At 42.9% G+C, this 14631-nt stretch overlaps 1 long non-coding RNA gene across 1 annotated transcript; it reads right to left on the bottom strand.

The window, feature by feature from the left end:
• Positions 1–5026: 5026 nt before the first annotated feature.
• Positions 5027–13307, bottom strand: LOC135388417 (uncharacterized). Its single transcript, XR_010421353.1, has 2 exons — positions 12763–13307; positions 5027–12318 (listed from the first exon to the last, which is right to left on the bottom strand). It is a non-coding gene; the product is annotated as an uncharacterized LOC135388417 (long non-coding RNA).
• Positions 13308–14631: the final 1324 nt, after the last annotated feature.

Genomic DNA, 14631 nt, shown 5'->3' with positions numbered 1-14631 from the left:
ACTGTCTCAATCATACCTCAGTTTAGGCGCACTGTGATCTTTGTTGTCAGTGTGCCATTAAACTCCCAATCATCATTATCATCAGTCTGTATTTTATTATTCAGTGATTGTTTATTTTATTCATTGCAGCTATACAGTATTCTTGGAAAATATTGTGTGTGTGTGTGTAATTGATTACATATGTCTGTAGTTTTGTCAGTTCATTGCAGTTGACCTCTTGTTCCATGAAAACCTTTTGACAGCAAGGTCATGTTCTCTAATGTAAGAATTGACTTTGACAGCCACGGGAGAAACTACTGTTCTGCAGTGGGTCAACGTTATTCACCATGATGATGCATGGACTATGTTTTGGAATGAAGATGTAATCAACTCATACTCATTGTACATTCAGTCTGCTTCTTAGCACCAAGACACAAAAAAGTGCTGCACTAAGCATAGAAACTGTCCGGCAACGTGCAAGGTCAATTGGTAGTGTTCTACTATTCCCTTTCCTCCTCAAGGGCTTTAAATTTAATGAATACTGCAAAATGAGACATTGCAAGACCATGCACTCTGCTGACATGTAGCACCTAACAGTGCTAGCAGCAATTACTGGGCATTGATGAAGCATATTTTTCTCTTTGTTGTGTACCTATCAAGTTTTTGCTCATGCTTATTGAACTGACTATACAGAACAAAACAGAATCCATCTGCATATGAACTTTTTATATTGTGTACTAGTTTATCTGAATTTTTAATGTGATCGCAATAGCTCATGTGTACAGATTGTACTGTACACATGTACAAGTGCAATAACACATGATCCCGTTCACTAATTGTGTGACTAAGGCCCGGTTAATGCTGGTTAACGCTGAACCGAGATCAAAGGATGGTACAACTTTAAGTTAACGCAGAGTGAAGTGTTAAATTCAAGTTAAGTCTCAAGCGTATTTTTGTAAAGTGTCCATGAACAACCTATGAAAGTCTACCTAATGGGGACTGCTGATCTCAGTTCAAATGTTAATTGGGCTTGCTGAAGCTGGGACTGTTAACACCCCAAATAATGTTCAAGGTGCCCCAGAACCTGTACTTACCTATGCTCTGTTTTACCTTTTCAGTGTAGTGCAGACACTTCTTGTTGTGCAGTGTTGTGTGGAAGACTACTGGATATTTCTGTGAAGGAACATTGCGCTGTGCTTTCATCGCAAGACATTTATGTACATTTTGTGAAATTCATGCGTCATGCACAATTGGCATGGAAGTTCTATATAAGGATGGAAAGAAAACATCAGGTAAGTGCAAAGTTCTGTCATCTTCACTGTCATACCAAGTATTGTTCTAAATAGGCAGCTTTCTTATCCAAGACGTCTGGGTGCCCATCAGCTGGGTTGAGCAGAGTTTCAACTTAACAGGCTATGTGGGCGGTTGCTTTTCCGGGTGGTACTTTGAATGGCAGTGTCACACATGTTCAAGTTGGCTCATTATGCCCTTTTATGAACAACTGGTCTGACCAGATGCATAAGCCTAATCTCTATTGTGCTGCCACAACCACTTCACCATTCACTGCACGTACAGCTTACCATATCTATCGTGTCATCACCAAATAAGAGCGTAGGTGTATAAAGCTTTCATGTTAAATGAGAGAGTAGTGGGTACCAGTTATATGACACCACTGACCCATCCGTACCACATACAGTTGTCTGGCATTCAACATGCACAACAACAGTGGACTGCCAATCCAATGTACCGCTGCCTGTGTGTCTGTGTTGTCCTTATGTATGTGCCCAGCACAGGGCTTTTATTGCTTTTAAAAATCCAGTGTACTTCCTACGTGCTAGTCTCAAAAATTTCAAATCTTGAAATGTAACTATACTGACGATCGTGTAACAAGTCTTTCAAGTACAGTTCACTACAGCAGTAAGAGAAGGCTAAGTACCAGAATAATAGAATAACTAATTATGTAAGGGCCGCCTGAGAGTGGTTTGCATACATAATGTTCAAAGCCCTCTACAATGAGGCCATAGGCCCAGTTATCAAGTGATGGGTGAAGAAGCTTCTTCAGAAATATTTTACAAGGGCCAACAGAGTAGTTTAGCTCTGCATAATTTTAGTGCATAGTAGTCTTAGTAGTTTTAGTCTTAGTGCGGAGTTTTAGCTCTGCATCTAGTAGTCCAGTTTAGGCTGCGTGGGATATCACGTAGGTTTATGGATTTTTCAAATAAGACAGTGTGATGTTAAAAGCAGAATATAGTGAAACTTCAGTTGAATAAAGTTTAACAGACTGCAAGAATAACTTCACTTAGCAAAAGTTTGCTAAACTGAAATCAAAGTACAGCACAGTTGCTGTCATGAATCAAAGTGATGAACATACTGCGAAACATTTATTTGTTGTTATGCTGTTGACACATATTTCTGTCATTTAAGACACTGCAAAATATTTGCTTTTTTAATTGCTTTTGTGCCAGCAAAGTAGTGCCAGCGGTAGCTTCACTGTGTTACAGTGTCCAGGCACACATGCACTTCTTCAGGCACAAGGGACTGCTCTGCAGCAAAATGCTTTTAGTGTTTCCAAGCACTGCAGTGCCTTGTTTGCAGGCCTCTCTGATGCCCTATGCTTGTGCCCTTTTCATGAGGAGTCCTTCATCTTCCTGTTCTTGTCGAGGAAGCACACTGACAATTATCTTGTTGCAAAGTGTAGATGGTCACCAGTTGTCGGGTAGAGAATTTGGAGTCACAGAAGAAAGAAACTTCTTTACATTATGAGCTGTGTTTATTGTAGCGTGCGCTTCCTTTGGAACCCCAGTTCAGATTGCCCCCTCGTGATGCACAAACCGGGTGTCAGGTTACAGCGCGTCAGACAGCTAGACCACGCATGCCAGGCGACCCCGCTGTTGTACTGTTGTTGTTGCTGCGTTGTGACTGGATCAAGAAACGGGTCACTTGTGATGCAACACCCGTGAGTTCGAAAAAATTTACAGCGTCGCGGGTTCACGTGATCGGTTTGGCATGGCGTGTGTCTGTGAAGATGTGGGTGCCGCAAAGGAAGTAATAATGACAGAGAGCCTGTTGGCTGCTACAATCTCCTCATCTCTCAGTCCAGTACATGTCCCTACCTGAGAATCTGAAGTAACATAGTCTGTATAGGAAGAAAAGGCAGAGACGTGGAGATAAAAAGCTGCGAACACCAACGCTTTCTCAAATGCAGCAGCGATTTATTGAACAAAAAGCACCCTGTATACAGTAAATTCATGTTTACTCGAAGTCGTAAAAAATTGGGGGGGGGGGAGTTAGGGTAAACAGGGTTAGGGTAAACTCTAGGAGTTATACATTTCAGTAAGCTTACTTTTGTGGCGGAATCTCAATTACACAAACTAACCACTTAAACACGACAAAAAAGTCACAAAAAAGTAAATCACTTGGCGTCGAAGAACATCATGATGGATGCTTGGAGTTAAAAACTTTCGTTCCAGTGAAAACGAAAGCAATGAAGGAAATGACAAACATGTGACGCTCCTTCTGGCTATCATTGTGACCACTCTGCACAACAGCATGGCAATACCGGCCATCCCCCTCTTCCTGGAGAATGAGAAGGTATGTCAGCGAACTCCACTCTGCTATGCACCTGATAGAATGGTAGAAAATAACTCTGGTGAATGCCGGCGGGGCTGCGGTGTGGCAATTACTTATATTCTCGAAATTTGATAAGATGACAAGACTTTGATTTGGTTTTCGAATTTCATAACTTGCTGATAAGATTTAGAGACATCCGAAGTTCGTCTTGAAAAGTTTTCGGTATAAGCCGTGATAAATCCATGGTAAGTATAGGAGATAACTCTGCGACGCAACAAGCCTTCGACCTAAACGACTTTTCGAGATATCGGAATTTGAGTTAACGAGGTTCTACTGTACTGGGAAGCCCTGAAGAGAAGGAAGGTTTATGAACACTGTTTACTTTTCTGGCTATCTTGGATGACTCTTTGATCAGTCGTTTCTCCGAAAAGACCACCTCTGTTTCACCAAAAACAGCAATAGATAGAAATGGGCTATCAATGATTGCATTCCCACAGATGCATCACCAATTCACTGGACACATAGCTTTTCTCGGTAGTTATTTGATGCTCTCTAATGCGTTCATCAAGACATTCCCCCGTTTGTTCCACATGGTCTTGAAACTCAACACTTTCCTTTGCACCGAGCCTTTCTGACAGCTCCTGCCAAATGGCAGGTTCAGTGTTTTCATCGGTTAAGTGCCATTCACAGCTTTCAGTAAATGAGATCCTGTTTGTACGACCGAAACCTGCTTTTTTCCAGTAGTTCATTATTGTTTCTGTGCTCACTGTCCACCAAGTGTCAGTTAACTTCTGGCTTCTTGCTGCATGTTGATAGGATCCAGTTGGCTCATTCTGAGGTTGATGAGAATGTGCTGGGCAAGCCTTCGCCTATAATGAACCATAGCATTCTTCATTATTCAAAGATCAAGTAAGTTGCAATATGGAACTGGAATACAGGAAAACAGGCTTCCCATTCTCTTTGCCATACCGCCAACAGAGACCATCATTTGTTTTGACAGGTAACAACTGTACTCTGTGAGTACAATTCTAGAATTGACATCAGAAAGACCTACAGTAAGTTTGAATGGCTTCAAGCTGATCCTGGATATGGTTGGAAATCCGTTTAAGCAAAAGGGGAGTGTTGATTGAATAATAGAGGACCATTAATATCCAAAGACAGCATCGTTGCTTTGCAACCGTTGAACGGTTTTATGCACTCAATCAATTCATGTGAGTTTTTAGGGAGAGGGAGGCTGGCAACATGAGAGATCTGAGTCCCTTTTGTAGGAAACTAACAGGTAAAAAAAGCGAGAAGTGTAACACTCACAAGTGAATAAAATAAGTATTTAAAGGGATTGAAACATTTATTTTACTAAAAGCAAGCTTTCGGACGGAGTCCGTCTTTCATCAGGTGCGATGAAGGACGGAAACCTGATGAAGGGCTCCATCGGGCCTCCAGGACTCCATCCGAAAGCTTGTTTTTAGTAAAGTAAATGTTTCAATCTCTTTAAATACTTATTTTATTCCCTTTTGTAGATAAGATACAACCCTTTGCAACATACCACGTTCACTGATTACAACACGGCAAGCACTTCTGGTTTGTGGATTACAAGCACGGATTACAAGCATCTCTGGTTTGTGGTCCTTCAGGACGAACTTAATGGGAAGACCTGAACATTTACATTTTTCAACAACATTTTTAAGCCAGTGGAGACTCTTCGGGAAAATATCTACAATGCGGGATTTAGCTTTCCGGACAGAACAGAAAAGAGTGATACTGCTTCAAGAAGAATCTTTCTTGTCAAAAAGGAAAAAAATACAGAGCGACCATCCAGATGCGTCAACAAAGGAAAGGATGCGTCAGCTTGCATCATTAGACAGAACGAGATGGGGCACGTCAGGGCACTGCTCAATGAGTACTGCCACACGAGAAAAAAAATACAGGCTCGCACGACTACTAGACAACAAAGGAAAGCAAGCACAGGAAGGCACGTATAATTAGAGTAGACCTAAAGAAAATACACTTGAACAAAGTGGAAAAGAGGTATCAAAGTATTTCCATGTATACAGCACTCAGTCAAAAACAGTCCTCATCGCAAGTCTGCTCGACATAAAATCCACCAGAATTGACGCACACCATCCACCAGTGAGGAGCCACACGTCTGTGCCCTGCGAGAGGCAAACAGAGAACTGAATCCTGGCGTACATCGTTGGTGCGTAAACGCATCGGTACATGCGGCTGGCAGGAGAGCACAACGTTGCTAGACTGGGACATGCATATGTTTACATAAGCATTTCAAAGAACAAGATATACTAAAACCAATAGGAGACTACAGTTCGTACATTAACAGAGTCCTAAGTATCACAACTTGTGTCAGTCTCTCAAGTAAGCTGGAGGCTGCCTTTTTCTTGTTGTACATGTGGGCATTGTAGGAATTGGAGATTCCTGTGCATCAGGTGGCTGAGTAAAACACATTTTTCCTGGCGAGGGAGCAGGTGTAATCAAGTCGTCTGGTGGCCCTTGCAGCTCAAGTGAAGGGGTTAGAGGCTGTTGGTCAGAGATCGTCGGTTGGAGCCAGTGGCGTCGGAACTATTTTTTCACTGGGGGAGCGAAAAAAAAAAAAAAATGCTACGATAAGCATCATCATCATTATCTTTTGCTTGCCTTGAGGACCCATGTGTGCGATGCAGGGGTGGTGCACAATTTCAAAACGTGCTCCAGGCAAATTACGACCTGTGCATACTTGTACAGCAGACCTAAACTAACATTACAGAAGTAATGTGTATGAATATGTCAGTGAGAAGATAATGTTAATATAATTACAAACATAATTTTGCATATCTTTTATACATACTTTACAAACAAAAATGATAAATTCCCAGCTGCGGTGAAGGCCACAGCTGAGGCTGCAACCAAAGTTGTCACAGTTCCCGACACGTATCGTCAGGTGGACGCGTAATATGAGAGACTGCGGGCGATACGGCGCAGGGCTGAAAGGAGGTTCCGTAGGTCTGGAAACCGTGCCGACTATCGCGAAGCATGCCGCTTACAGAGGGTCATCCGCCGTCATCTTCAAAGGTTGTCGCAGCAACAGTGGAGAACCTTTTGCTCTACTTTGACTCCTTTCACACCTACAACGAGAGTATGGCAGATCATTAGAATGCTTGGGACGCCGACTACCCAGACATACCCGTTTAGAGCATTGGCTATCTATCGAAATACGGACGAGAAGGCGGTGGCTAATGAATTCTGCATGTCACTTGCTAAACCGTCAGTGGCATCTGCAACTAGCGTGCATCAAACATCTGTGAAAGAGGTCACGGACACCACGTGCTTTACTCGCAATGCGCAGTGCGAAGCACTTGACTTCGACTTCAGCCTTGCGGAACTCCAGGCTGCATTGAAATCAAGGGCTCGCCAGTCATTGCCAGGTCCTGATGGTGTTACATATAGACATGTGGTTAACTTGGACCCAACTGCTCAGACGACCTTACTGCATATCATGAACTCCAGTTGGGCTGAAGGCAATCTACCAGCGTCATGGAAAGTCTCTAGAGTGGTTCCTCTACTCAAACCCGGAAAGTCCCCTCGTGACGTCAACTCGTTTCGTCCCATCAGTCTCTCCAGCTGTGTGTGCAAGATCATGGAAAAAATGGTCCTGAGTCGGTTGGAGTGGCTCCTAGAAGCGCATTGCGTTTTCCCTGACTCCATGTCGCGGTTTCGTAAAGGCAGATGTACAATGGATAGTGTGCTGGACTTGGTCACGTATGTAGAACATGAGCGCGCTCAAGGCCGGACAACTGCAGCAGTTTTTCTGGATATTAAAAGAGCATACGATACGGTCAGCCACAGTCACGTGCTCCACGACCTCTTCACTCAACGCATCCAAGGGCGTGCTTTACGGTGGATTGCTGACTACATCCAGGGCAGGTCTGTTTACATGAGGACGGAGAACGGTGCAAGCGATAATCATGCTCTCACATGTGGAGTCCCACAGGGGGGCGTACTGAGTCTTCTACTGTTTAAAGGGACTCTGACCAGAAACTGTGGGAGCTCTTTCGTACTTGTAGTCGATAAAGCACCCAACAAGGACTCTCCATGCGAAAATTCACGCATTAAAACCCCACGGTTTCTCTAAACTCGAATTTTAAACATTCGACTTCATCCGAGTGCAGCACGCCTAGCGTCAAACCGAGAAAACATACGTTTATATAGAATATCCACCCCGGCCCACCATCAAGATGATGTCAACACGGGGGCCACTCGGAACACCCACAATTGGCTCAAACGCGTCACGTGGTCACGCAATACCTGTCAATTTCCTTCATGAAATGGCATTTCTACGTTAATATGTTTTTGTTACAGAGCCTCAAAAAGAAAAATATACCCTGCATTTATCACCTGCAACAGTTTCTACGATTTTCTTTTCAATCTGTACACGGCGTTCGATATATGCTTCCGTATCCGGTCAGCTGTAATGGATGCCGTATGCCGAGGTTGCGAACTGCGAACTTGTGTGACTCCCGGTTCATCCTCTTTGTTCGGGTCATTGGGTTGGTGTTGGAGTTGGTCATCATATTCTGAACGTTTCACCTATCGTTGCTGTGTACTGTTCTTGATCTGCTGCGAAGCGACGAACCGCAACGGCAGTCACTCGCCTCAGCGAACTTCTGTCGGCTGCATCTCAAAGGAGCATGGGGACCTGATGATACCTTCAACTAAAAAAAACAAATGTGCTCTCATGTGGTCCTGACGGAAAAGTAGTATCAAGCATGTAGTATGGTTAGCACATTTATTTTTCAGTTCCAAGTCTACGTACTGAAAACCATGCAGGTGCAGTCGATCATTCTCGTAGCTGTTGTGTAACGCGCATGCTTTCTTACATATCCCACAGAACCCTCCACTTTTTCGACCAAGTTATCGTTATGAGATCCTTCTGATGGCTTCTTACTAGGCTATGCCGCTCCGAAGCATTGAGATGACGAAGCGTCGTGGTAGCTGCACCTCTGCCTTCGAAAGATGAATCAGTCATTCCACACTGTGCTTACTGGCTTTGTATAGAGTCTGGCAAATCCGACAGACTTGGACTGCCTTTTTCAAGAAAGTTTGAAATGTAAGTATGTGTATATTGGTTTCACATATCCACCACATATTGAGCGTGTGTATGATTGTACTTTATATGCTACAGCGTATCAGCATACATTATTATTCAACACGTAGTGTGGCAAACTCGACATCAGTCACACAAAGCCAACAATTGCCTTTTCTTCAATTGCTTATTTTTATCATATCATGTTTTTGTCTATATCTCAATTTACCAACCAACAAAGTATATTATTTTAGTATAATCGTCTGATATTTAACAAGTCACAGTTTTACCATGGTTTTGGCACACTATAGCCCGAGTTGCTTATGCGTCATTAAATTGAATCATCGTCATCTTCAACTGCCATTATTCAATTGAAGTGCCAGGTGGATATAATGATATGGCAAGATATATTTTTTTGCTGTCATCCTGGAATTGCTCATTTCAGAAGAATAGTCACCGTGAAGTTTGTTTTCGTTTTCAGAAACATTAAGAGGACTAAAACCAAACACTTTTCTTTCAGAGCATCCCTTATGCACCTGCATTTCAATTCCAATCTGTATTACAAGAATGACAGACCACTCAACAGAGATGAACATCTGAAAGTGAAAGAGCTGGAATGAAGATACGTTAATCTGTGTCAAAGGTTCTTAGTATGTGTGTGAGTCGAGGACATAGGTCTCAAGCTTATTCCTGTCTTCAGAAGAGGTGACAACTATGCTCCTTCTATCTATTAACCAGCTCCACTTTTTAGGGTTCCCTGTAAACTAATGGCGCACATCATGTACTACCACGTTGACTCCAACCAAGTTGACTCTGTCAATTTCTTTTTTTAAATTCCAGCATGGCTTTAGAAAAGGGTATTCAGGCAAAACTAACGTAGTGGAATTCGTTCACAGCATTTCAAACTGTCTTGATTTCTGGGTCCACGTGGATGTAGTATTCTTTTTATTTTGTAAGGCCTTTTGACACTGTGCTCTACGCTCGCGTGTTGGCCAAAGTAGCCTAATTAAAATTTGATTCTGCTACCTGGATATGCAGTTTCTCAACTAACCGTAACTGTGGCGACAACTCGTGAGGAGAACCTATCATATCGCCACCATGCAGCATTTGTTATATTACAATCGCTTCACATTTTAATCTAGTCAAAAGCAAGGCCTTTTGGTGATCGGTCTTGTATAATTACGTGCCCCTCTGTTATGTAACACCACACTGGGTTCTTCAACCTATGAGAGATAAATAAATATATTGCCAAGTAAATTGTCTACAAGGCTCGTCATTCCATTTCGCCAGACTACCACAAGCAATTGTTGGAGTAGTGGCCCAGGGTATGAAGCTCGCCACTAATCATCATTCAAACAAAGTTCATAATGTAAAATGCTTTACTCAGAACACTGGCTTAACACAACAATTAAGAATAAAGAGAGTAAACGTTTCATTGCCTATCCAGGTGGCATCATCCCTCCAACAGAGAACAATAAAAAACAACATCAAAGGAGTCAAATCGGTGGTCCTCATTCCTTTCATCCAATGTATTTCATATACTATTTGGAGGGCACTCTGCCCATCAGGCATTTTGACTGTGCACATCAAGTTGAGTGCATAGAATGTGATGCAACCTACATTGGCGAGATAGACAAAAGACTTGGGACAAGACTAAAAGAGCCAGTTGCCAGGGCTACTAATGCTTAGCTTAACTAAACAGGACCGAATCAGTCTACCACTGCTGTCCTAAGGGACATAGATTTTGATGGTGCAGTAACCTTTGCTCATGACTAGCGATGGGGCCCTAGAAAGTTCTTAGAATCCTGCTTTATCAGGCGTGATGCTTCAGCCTGTAATACATACCGTGGCCCCCTATCGGATGTGTAAGATTCCCTCTTAGATAGGCTGATGTGCTCATCTTTGGCCTCTGTTGTACTGATGATGCCACCCGGATAGGCGACAAAACGTTTACACTCTGTTTTTATTCATTGTGTTGAGCGGTGTTTGCAGTAAAGGACACTACATTATGAGGTTGTCACCTGGCTTTTGGAATATATTTTCAAATAAAGTTGTTGTTTTACAAAGCTCAATACATTGCAGAAATCATTCTTGTTGCCTATTGTTTTGGGGGTGCCATTCTTGCAGTCACATGAAACACTGAAGGGCCAATTTAAAAAGTAAAGGCAGTCCGATTTATGTTCTTGCCGACATGGCACGGCGTATGTACGAGGTAGCTCCATTTCAGAAGCCTGAGAACACTCAAAGCAATTAGTGTGCTAGCATCAGATATGGTGTACAGCATTACATATTTGCTTTTGCTAGGGCAACTAAGAAGGGTGGATAGAAAGGCAGTTACAACCTGTTTCCACAAAAGACACTCAGATTCATTAGCAATTTCCTCCAAGAGAGCCAAGGCTTTTTCTAGATTACTAGAACACGGGTACCTGGTTATAAATAACAAGAATTCATCTACCAGAAGTCAGTGTTTCACACACCCTGCTTTCCATCAACACTATTAAAAGGTGTGACCCCCAAACCTGCACAAAATTCCTGGAGAGTCTTTACTGGACACTGTTGCTGTCCCTCTCACCAGGTGCTCTCTATGAACCCGATTCACAGTTCTGGATGCACTGCCTGAGCTAACTTCAGCATGCTTTCCCAACACGAATGGTAACTGCTATGAGGAGTGTTGTACTTACTGAAAGCAACATGAAATGCTGTACCTTGACAGGTAACGTTGATATCCTTCTTAAGACCGTAGAGAGATGTTCCTTGCTCCCTTTCTTCCAAATCTTACTATCAGACGCAAGCCCACTTGCCACCAAGCCAATGAGATGTGCCTCACAGTCAGTGCAATCAAGGGAATCTATCACTGAGGCTCAGAAAAGCTGTTTTCCATCGGGATCTGATCCAGCACTGAGCCGTGAGTAGCCCCGTGAAAGTACCAGGGTTTCTTCGAATTATAGATGTACCAGCATTTGTTTTCCTCCCCTCCTTCTTTTTATGTAGTAGCTGATTACTTTAGCCTTGTACTGCTTTGGAGGTTGAAGATGTGGAGATGATGTAAGATGTGGAACTAGGCTTTATGCAAAATGAGGCAAAGTGTGACTATGTACAAATCTTCTGAGAATGTCTATGTATCATTCACACAAAGAGAGGATACGTGTTACATCTTTTTCCGGTTTTGATATTTATTTATTTATGAATATATCTCAAAGGCCATTGCAGGCATTACATGAGGGGGGACATCAACATGGGTCACTTAACAAATACGGAAGTTACAAGGAACATACATATTAGGAAGACAAGACTCTATTTTTTGTTCGTTCATCAGTCTTGCTCAAGAAATTGTTCACTGTAGCAATGGTACACAATGTCACGAAAGGAGTGCTCATCTATCGTTCCGCAAGACTCATTAAAAAGGACTAGTGTTGTGTTTCAACACAACATGTTGAACACATGAACCATGCATCATCCTGAGAGCTATAGATCATCCTAAATACAGATGCTGAATTATTTTAAATGTGATAGACGAGCTGTGCGAAGAGGTACCCCCAGTTAGGATCTTGGGTACTTGAAGCCTGTGGCATTTTCTGTGGGAAAGGCTTGCCAGACCCTCTTCACTGCACAGGCTAGGATAACCATGATCTTGTTTTTTCCCAAGCTTGTGCCATACTCACCTTGCAAACTGGCGATACGCAGTGTATCTGCATCGTCTACACAGATGTACATAAAATATAGTTTAGGCAAATAGGTAACCGGTTACAGTACAGTGTGTGTGCATTGTCATTTCTACATGTACCTGAGAGTAACTGCAGTTTACCTGCCCACACCTTGTACATTACTACACATGCTGTGTTCTTTTAGAACCCAAAATTGTTTTACTTTTCACTGAATCGACAATCAAGAACACTCAATATCGCTAAAAACCTACGCTAACCTTATGCACAGGGCAATACATAAAAACGTGACTCAGGACACAGCACACTGACAATTACAAAATTGCCTGTATTGGTTTTCTCCAGTTCAGAGTCGTGTACCGTATAGCCTTTTTATGTGCTGCGCCCTGTACTGCAGTTTTTAACGACTCTATTGCAGGACCAAACCAGTTTTGGGCGCCCAAATTTTAACATCGTTCGACAAGGACACATGTGACTTACTCGTGAATACAGTCGCTCATAGGTTCGCGCTGCCCACGGAGTTCAATATGCGACCTTCAGGACAGTATTATTGAAGGATAGAAGTTGGAAATCTTTGTGGGTTGTAATGCACTCATACTGCAGTGTTTTCGAGCTCCCTGCAGCTCAAGCTTTCGATCTCCTTCGGCATTATGACACACCAGCCACACCGGCACCATGAACAGGAAGTGCGCATTAGATATCAGAACACGAAATTTCTGAGAACGTTTACATGTTCGATCACATGCAGTGTGCGTTAAAAAGCTCATCGCTTACCTGAAGACAGGCGACTCATGCTGTTTGCTTCATCTGTAACTGATGTTCGTAGTGCAGTGCATTGCGTAGTTGCCAGTTCGTGGTAAACAGAGCAACACGATATGTTGCCAGGTGCACCCAAATTCCATTTCAAGAAACTAGGAAGCATCTCTCGCACCTCGACACATGGCTTGTAACACAAATAATATGTGTCACAGACACTTCAGCAAACAAAACTTCCCGCACACGCACAAAAATACGAACAAACGCACCTCGTCTGGATTGGATTATGGATTGCTTGGCATCGTGAGTGAATGCCCTGTCGCCGCCAGACGGATTTCCATATTCCCATGTTCTGCCCACGTCGCGCCGCCGTCACTACAGCAGAAAGAAAATCAACTCCTAAACTAAAATGAATTAAACTCTGTTTCGATGTTAGACAGCCCGGTAACAATTTCGACCGAAAAATTAGGCTTTACAAATATACTTAGGCTACTTGTCGTGTGAATATGTGGATTTTGAAGGTGACGAATGGGGAGTTCAGTGGTGGAACTGCTGCGCCATTTGCGCCAAATTGCGCCAATGACTGAATCCTGCGACATGCTGCTACAAATAGCCGTTTCTTCGAAGGATTGCGCCAAGCCTGCTAAAAAAAAAAAACAGATGTAGAAACCAAACCAAAACTTAAAATTGTAATAATGCGCGTTCTGGCGGCTCGCGTGCAGCCGCAGCGTGCTGCTCACGTCAAACACGAGTTCAATGAAAGATGATGAAAGATGAAAGTCACTGAAAAGGTTAGCCAGCTGTAGGACTCGAACCCATCGTTCATCGTTAATTTCTTAGGCAAATTGAGGCTTTGTATGTATTTGTCCGCTCTATGATGTTCCAGCCTCAGAACATCAGTTCTTTCATGTTCACGAGTTCAATGTCATCGTTAAATCGCAACTGGCCGTGATGTCCCTATTAAAACTCAGAGGTAAGAGCACTGATGTGTTACAACTGGAGATCGCCATTGGGTCTTCAGTCGCGTGGTTCGCACCTTGTTCTAAGGATTCGGATTCCCGAGCCAGCAAACGCAATTGCACTCGTAACTTGCGTTGCGTTTCAAGTAGTTCCATTTACATAAAACTTCTGCTATGATTCAAGCAATTTCCTAAACCAGTTTAAGTTTAAGACGTTGCCTTGGGAGTCTGTTAATGCCCCCTTATAGGGAGTAGGAAGGGAGTTGCCTCAGGACAGAAGCCGCCGATATTTCGAACAGAGACTGTTCTTCTTCTCTGTTCGAAATATCGGCGGCTTCTGCCCTGAGGCAACTCCCTTCCTACATCTCTACCGGTTCGCTGGATTTCTACCCATCTACCTTATAGGGAGTGCCCTTCAGCATATGCTATATTGCAATTGATTTCATCTCGGAAAAAGTCATTGATATATTTTTAAAAAATCTGTTCACACTTAGCGTGGACACCCTGTATAACGAATAATGTAGGAAGCGGAGAGATATGCGGCCAAGGGATCTTTCCTGCCAGGAACATTTGCCACATATTGGTACCATTTTGATTTCATTTCAATTGATGAAAATTTAATTTCTTGAATTGA

The sequence above is a fragment of the Ornithodoros turicata genome, chromosome 3 (genome assembly GCF_037126465.1).
Source record: "Ornithodoros turicata isolate Travis chromosome 3, ASM3712646v1, whole genome shotgun sequence".
Lineage (NCBI taxonomy): Eukaryota > Metazoa > Arthropoda > Arachnida > Ixodida > Argasidae > Ornithodoros > Ornithodoros turicata.
This window is presented reverse-complemented; position numbering and strand designations above follow the sequence as displayed.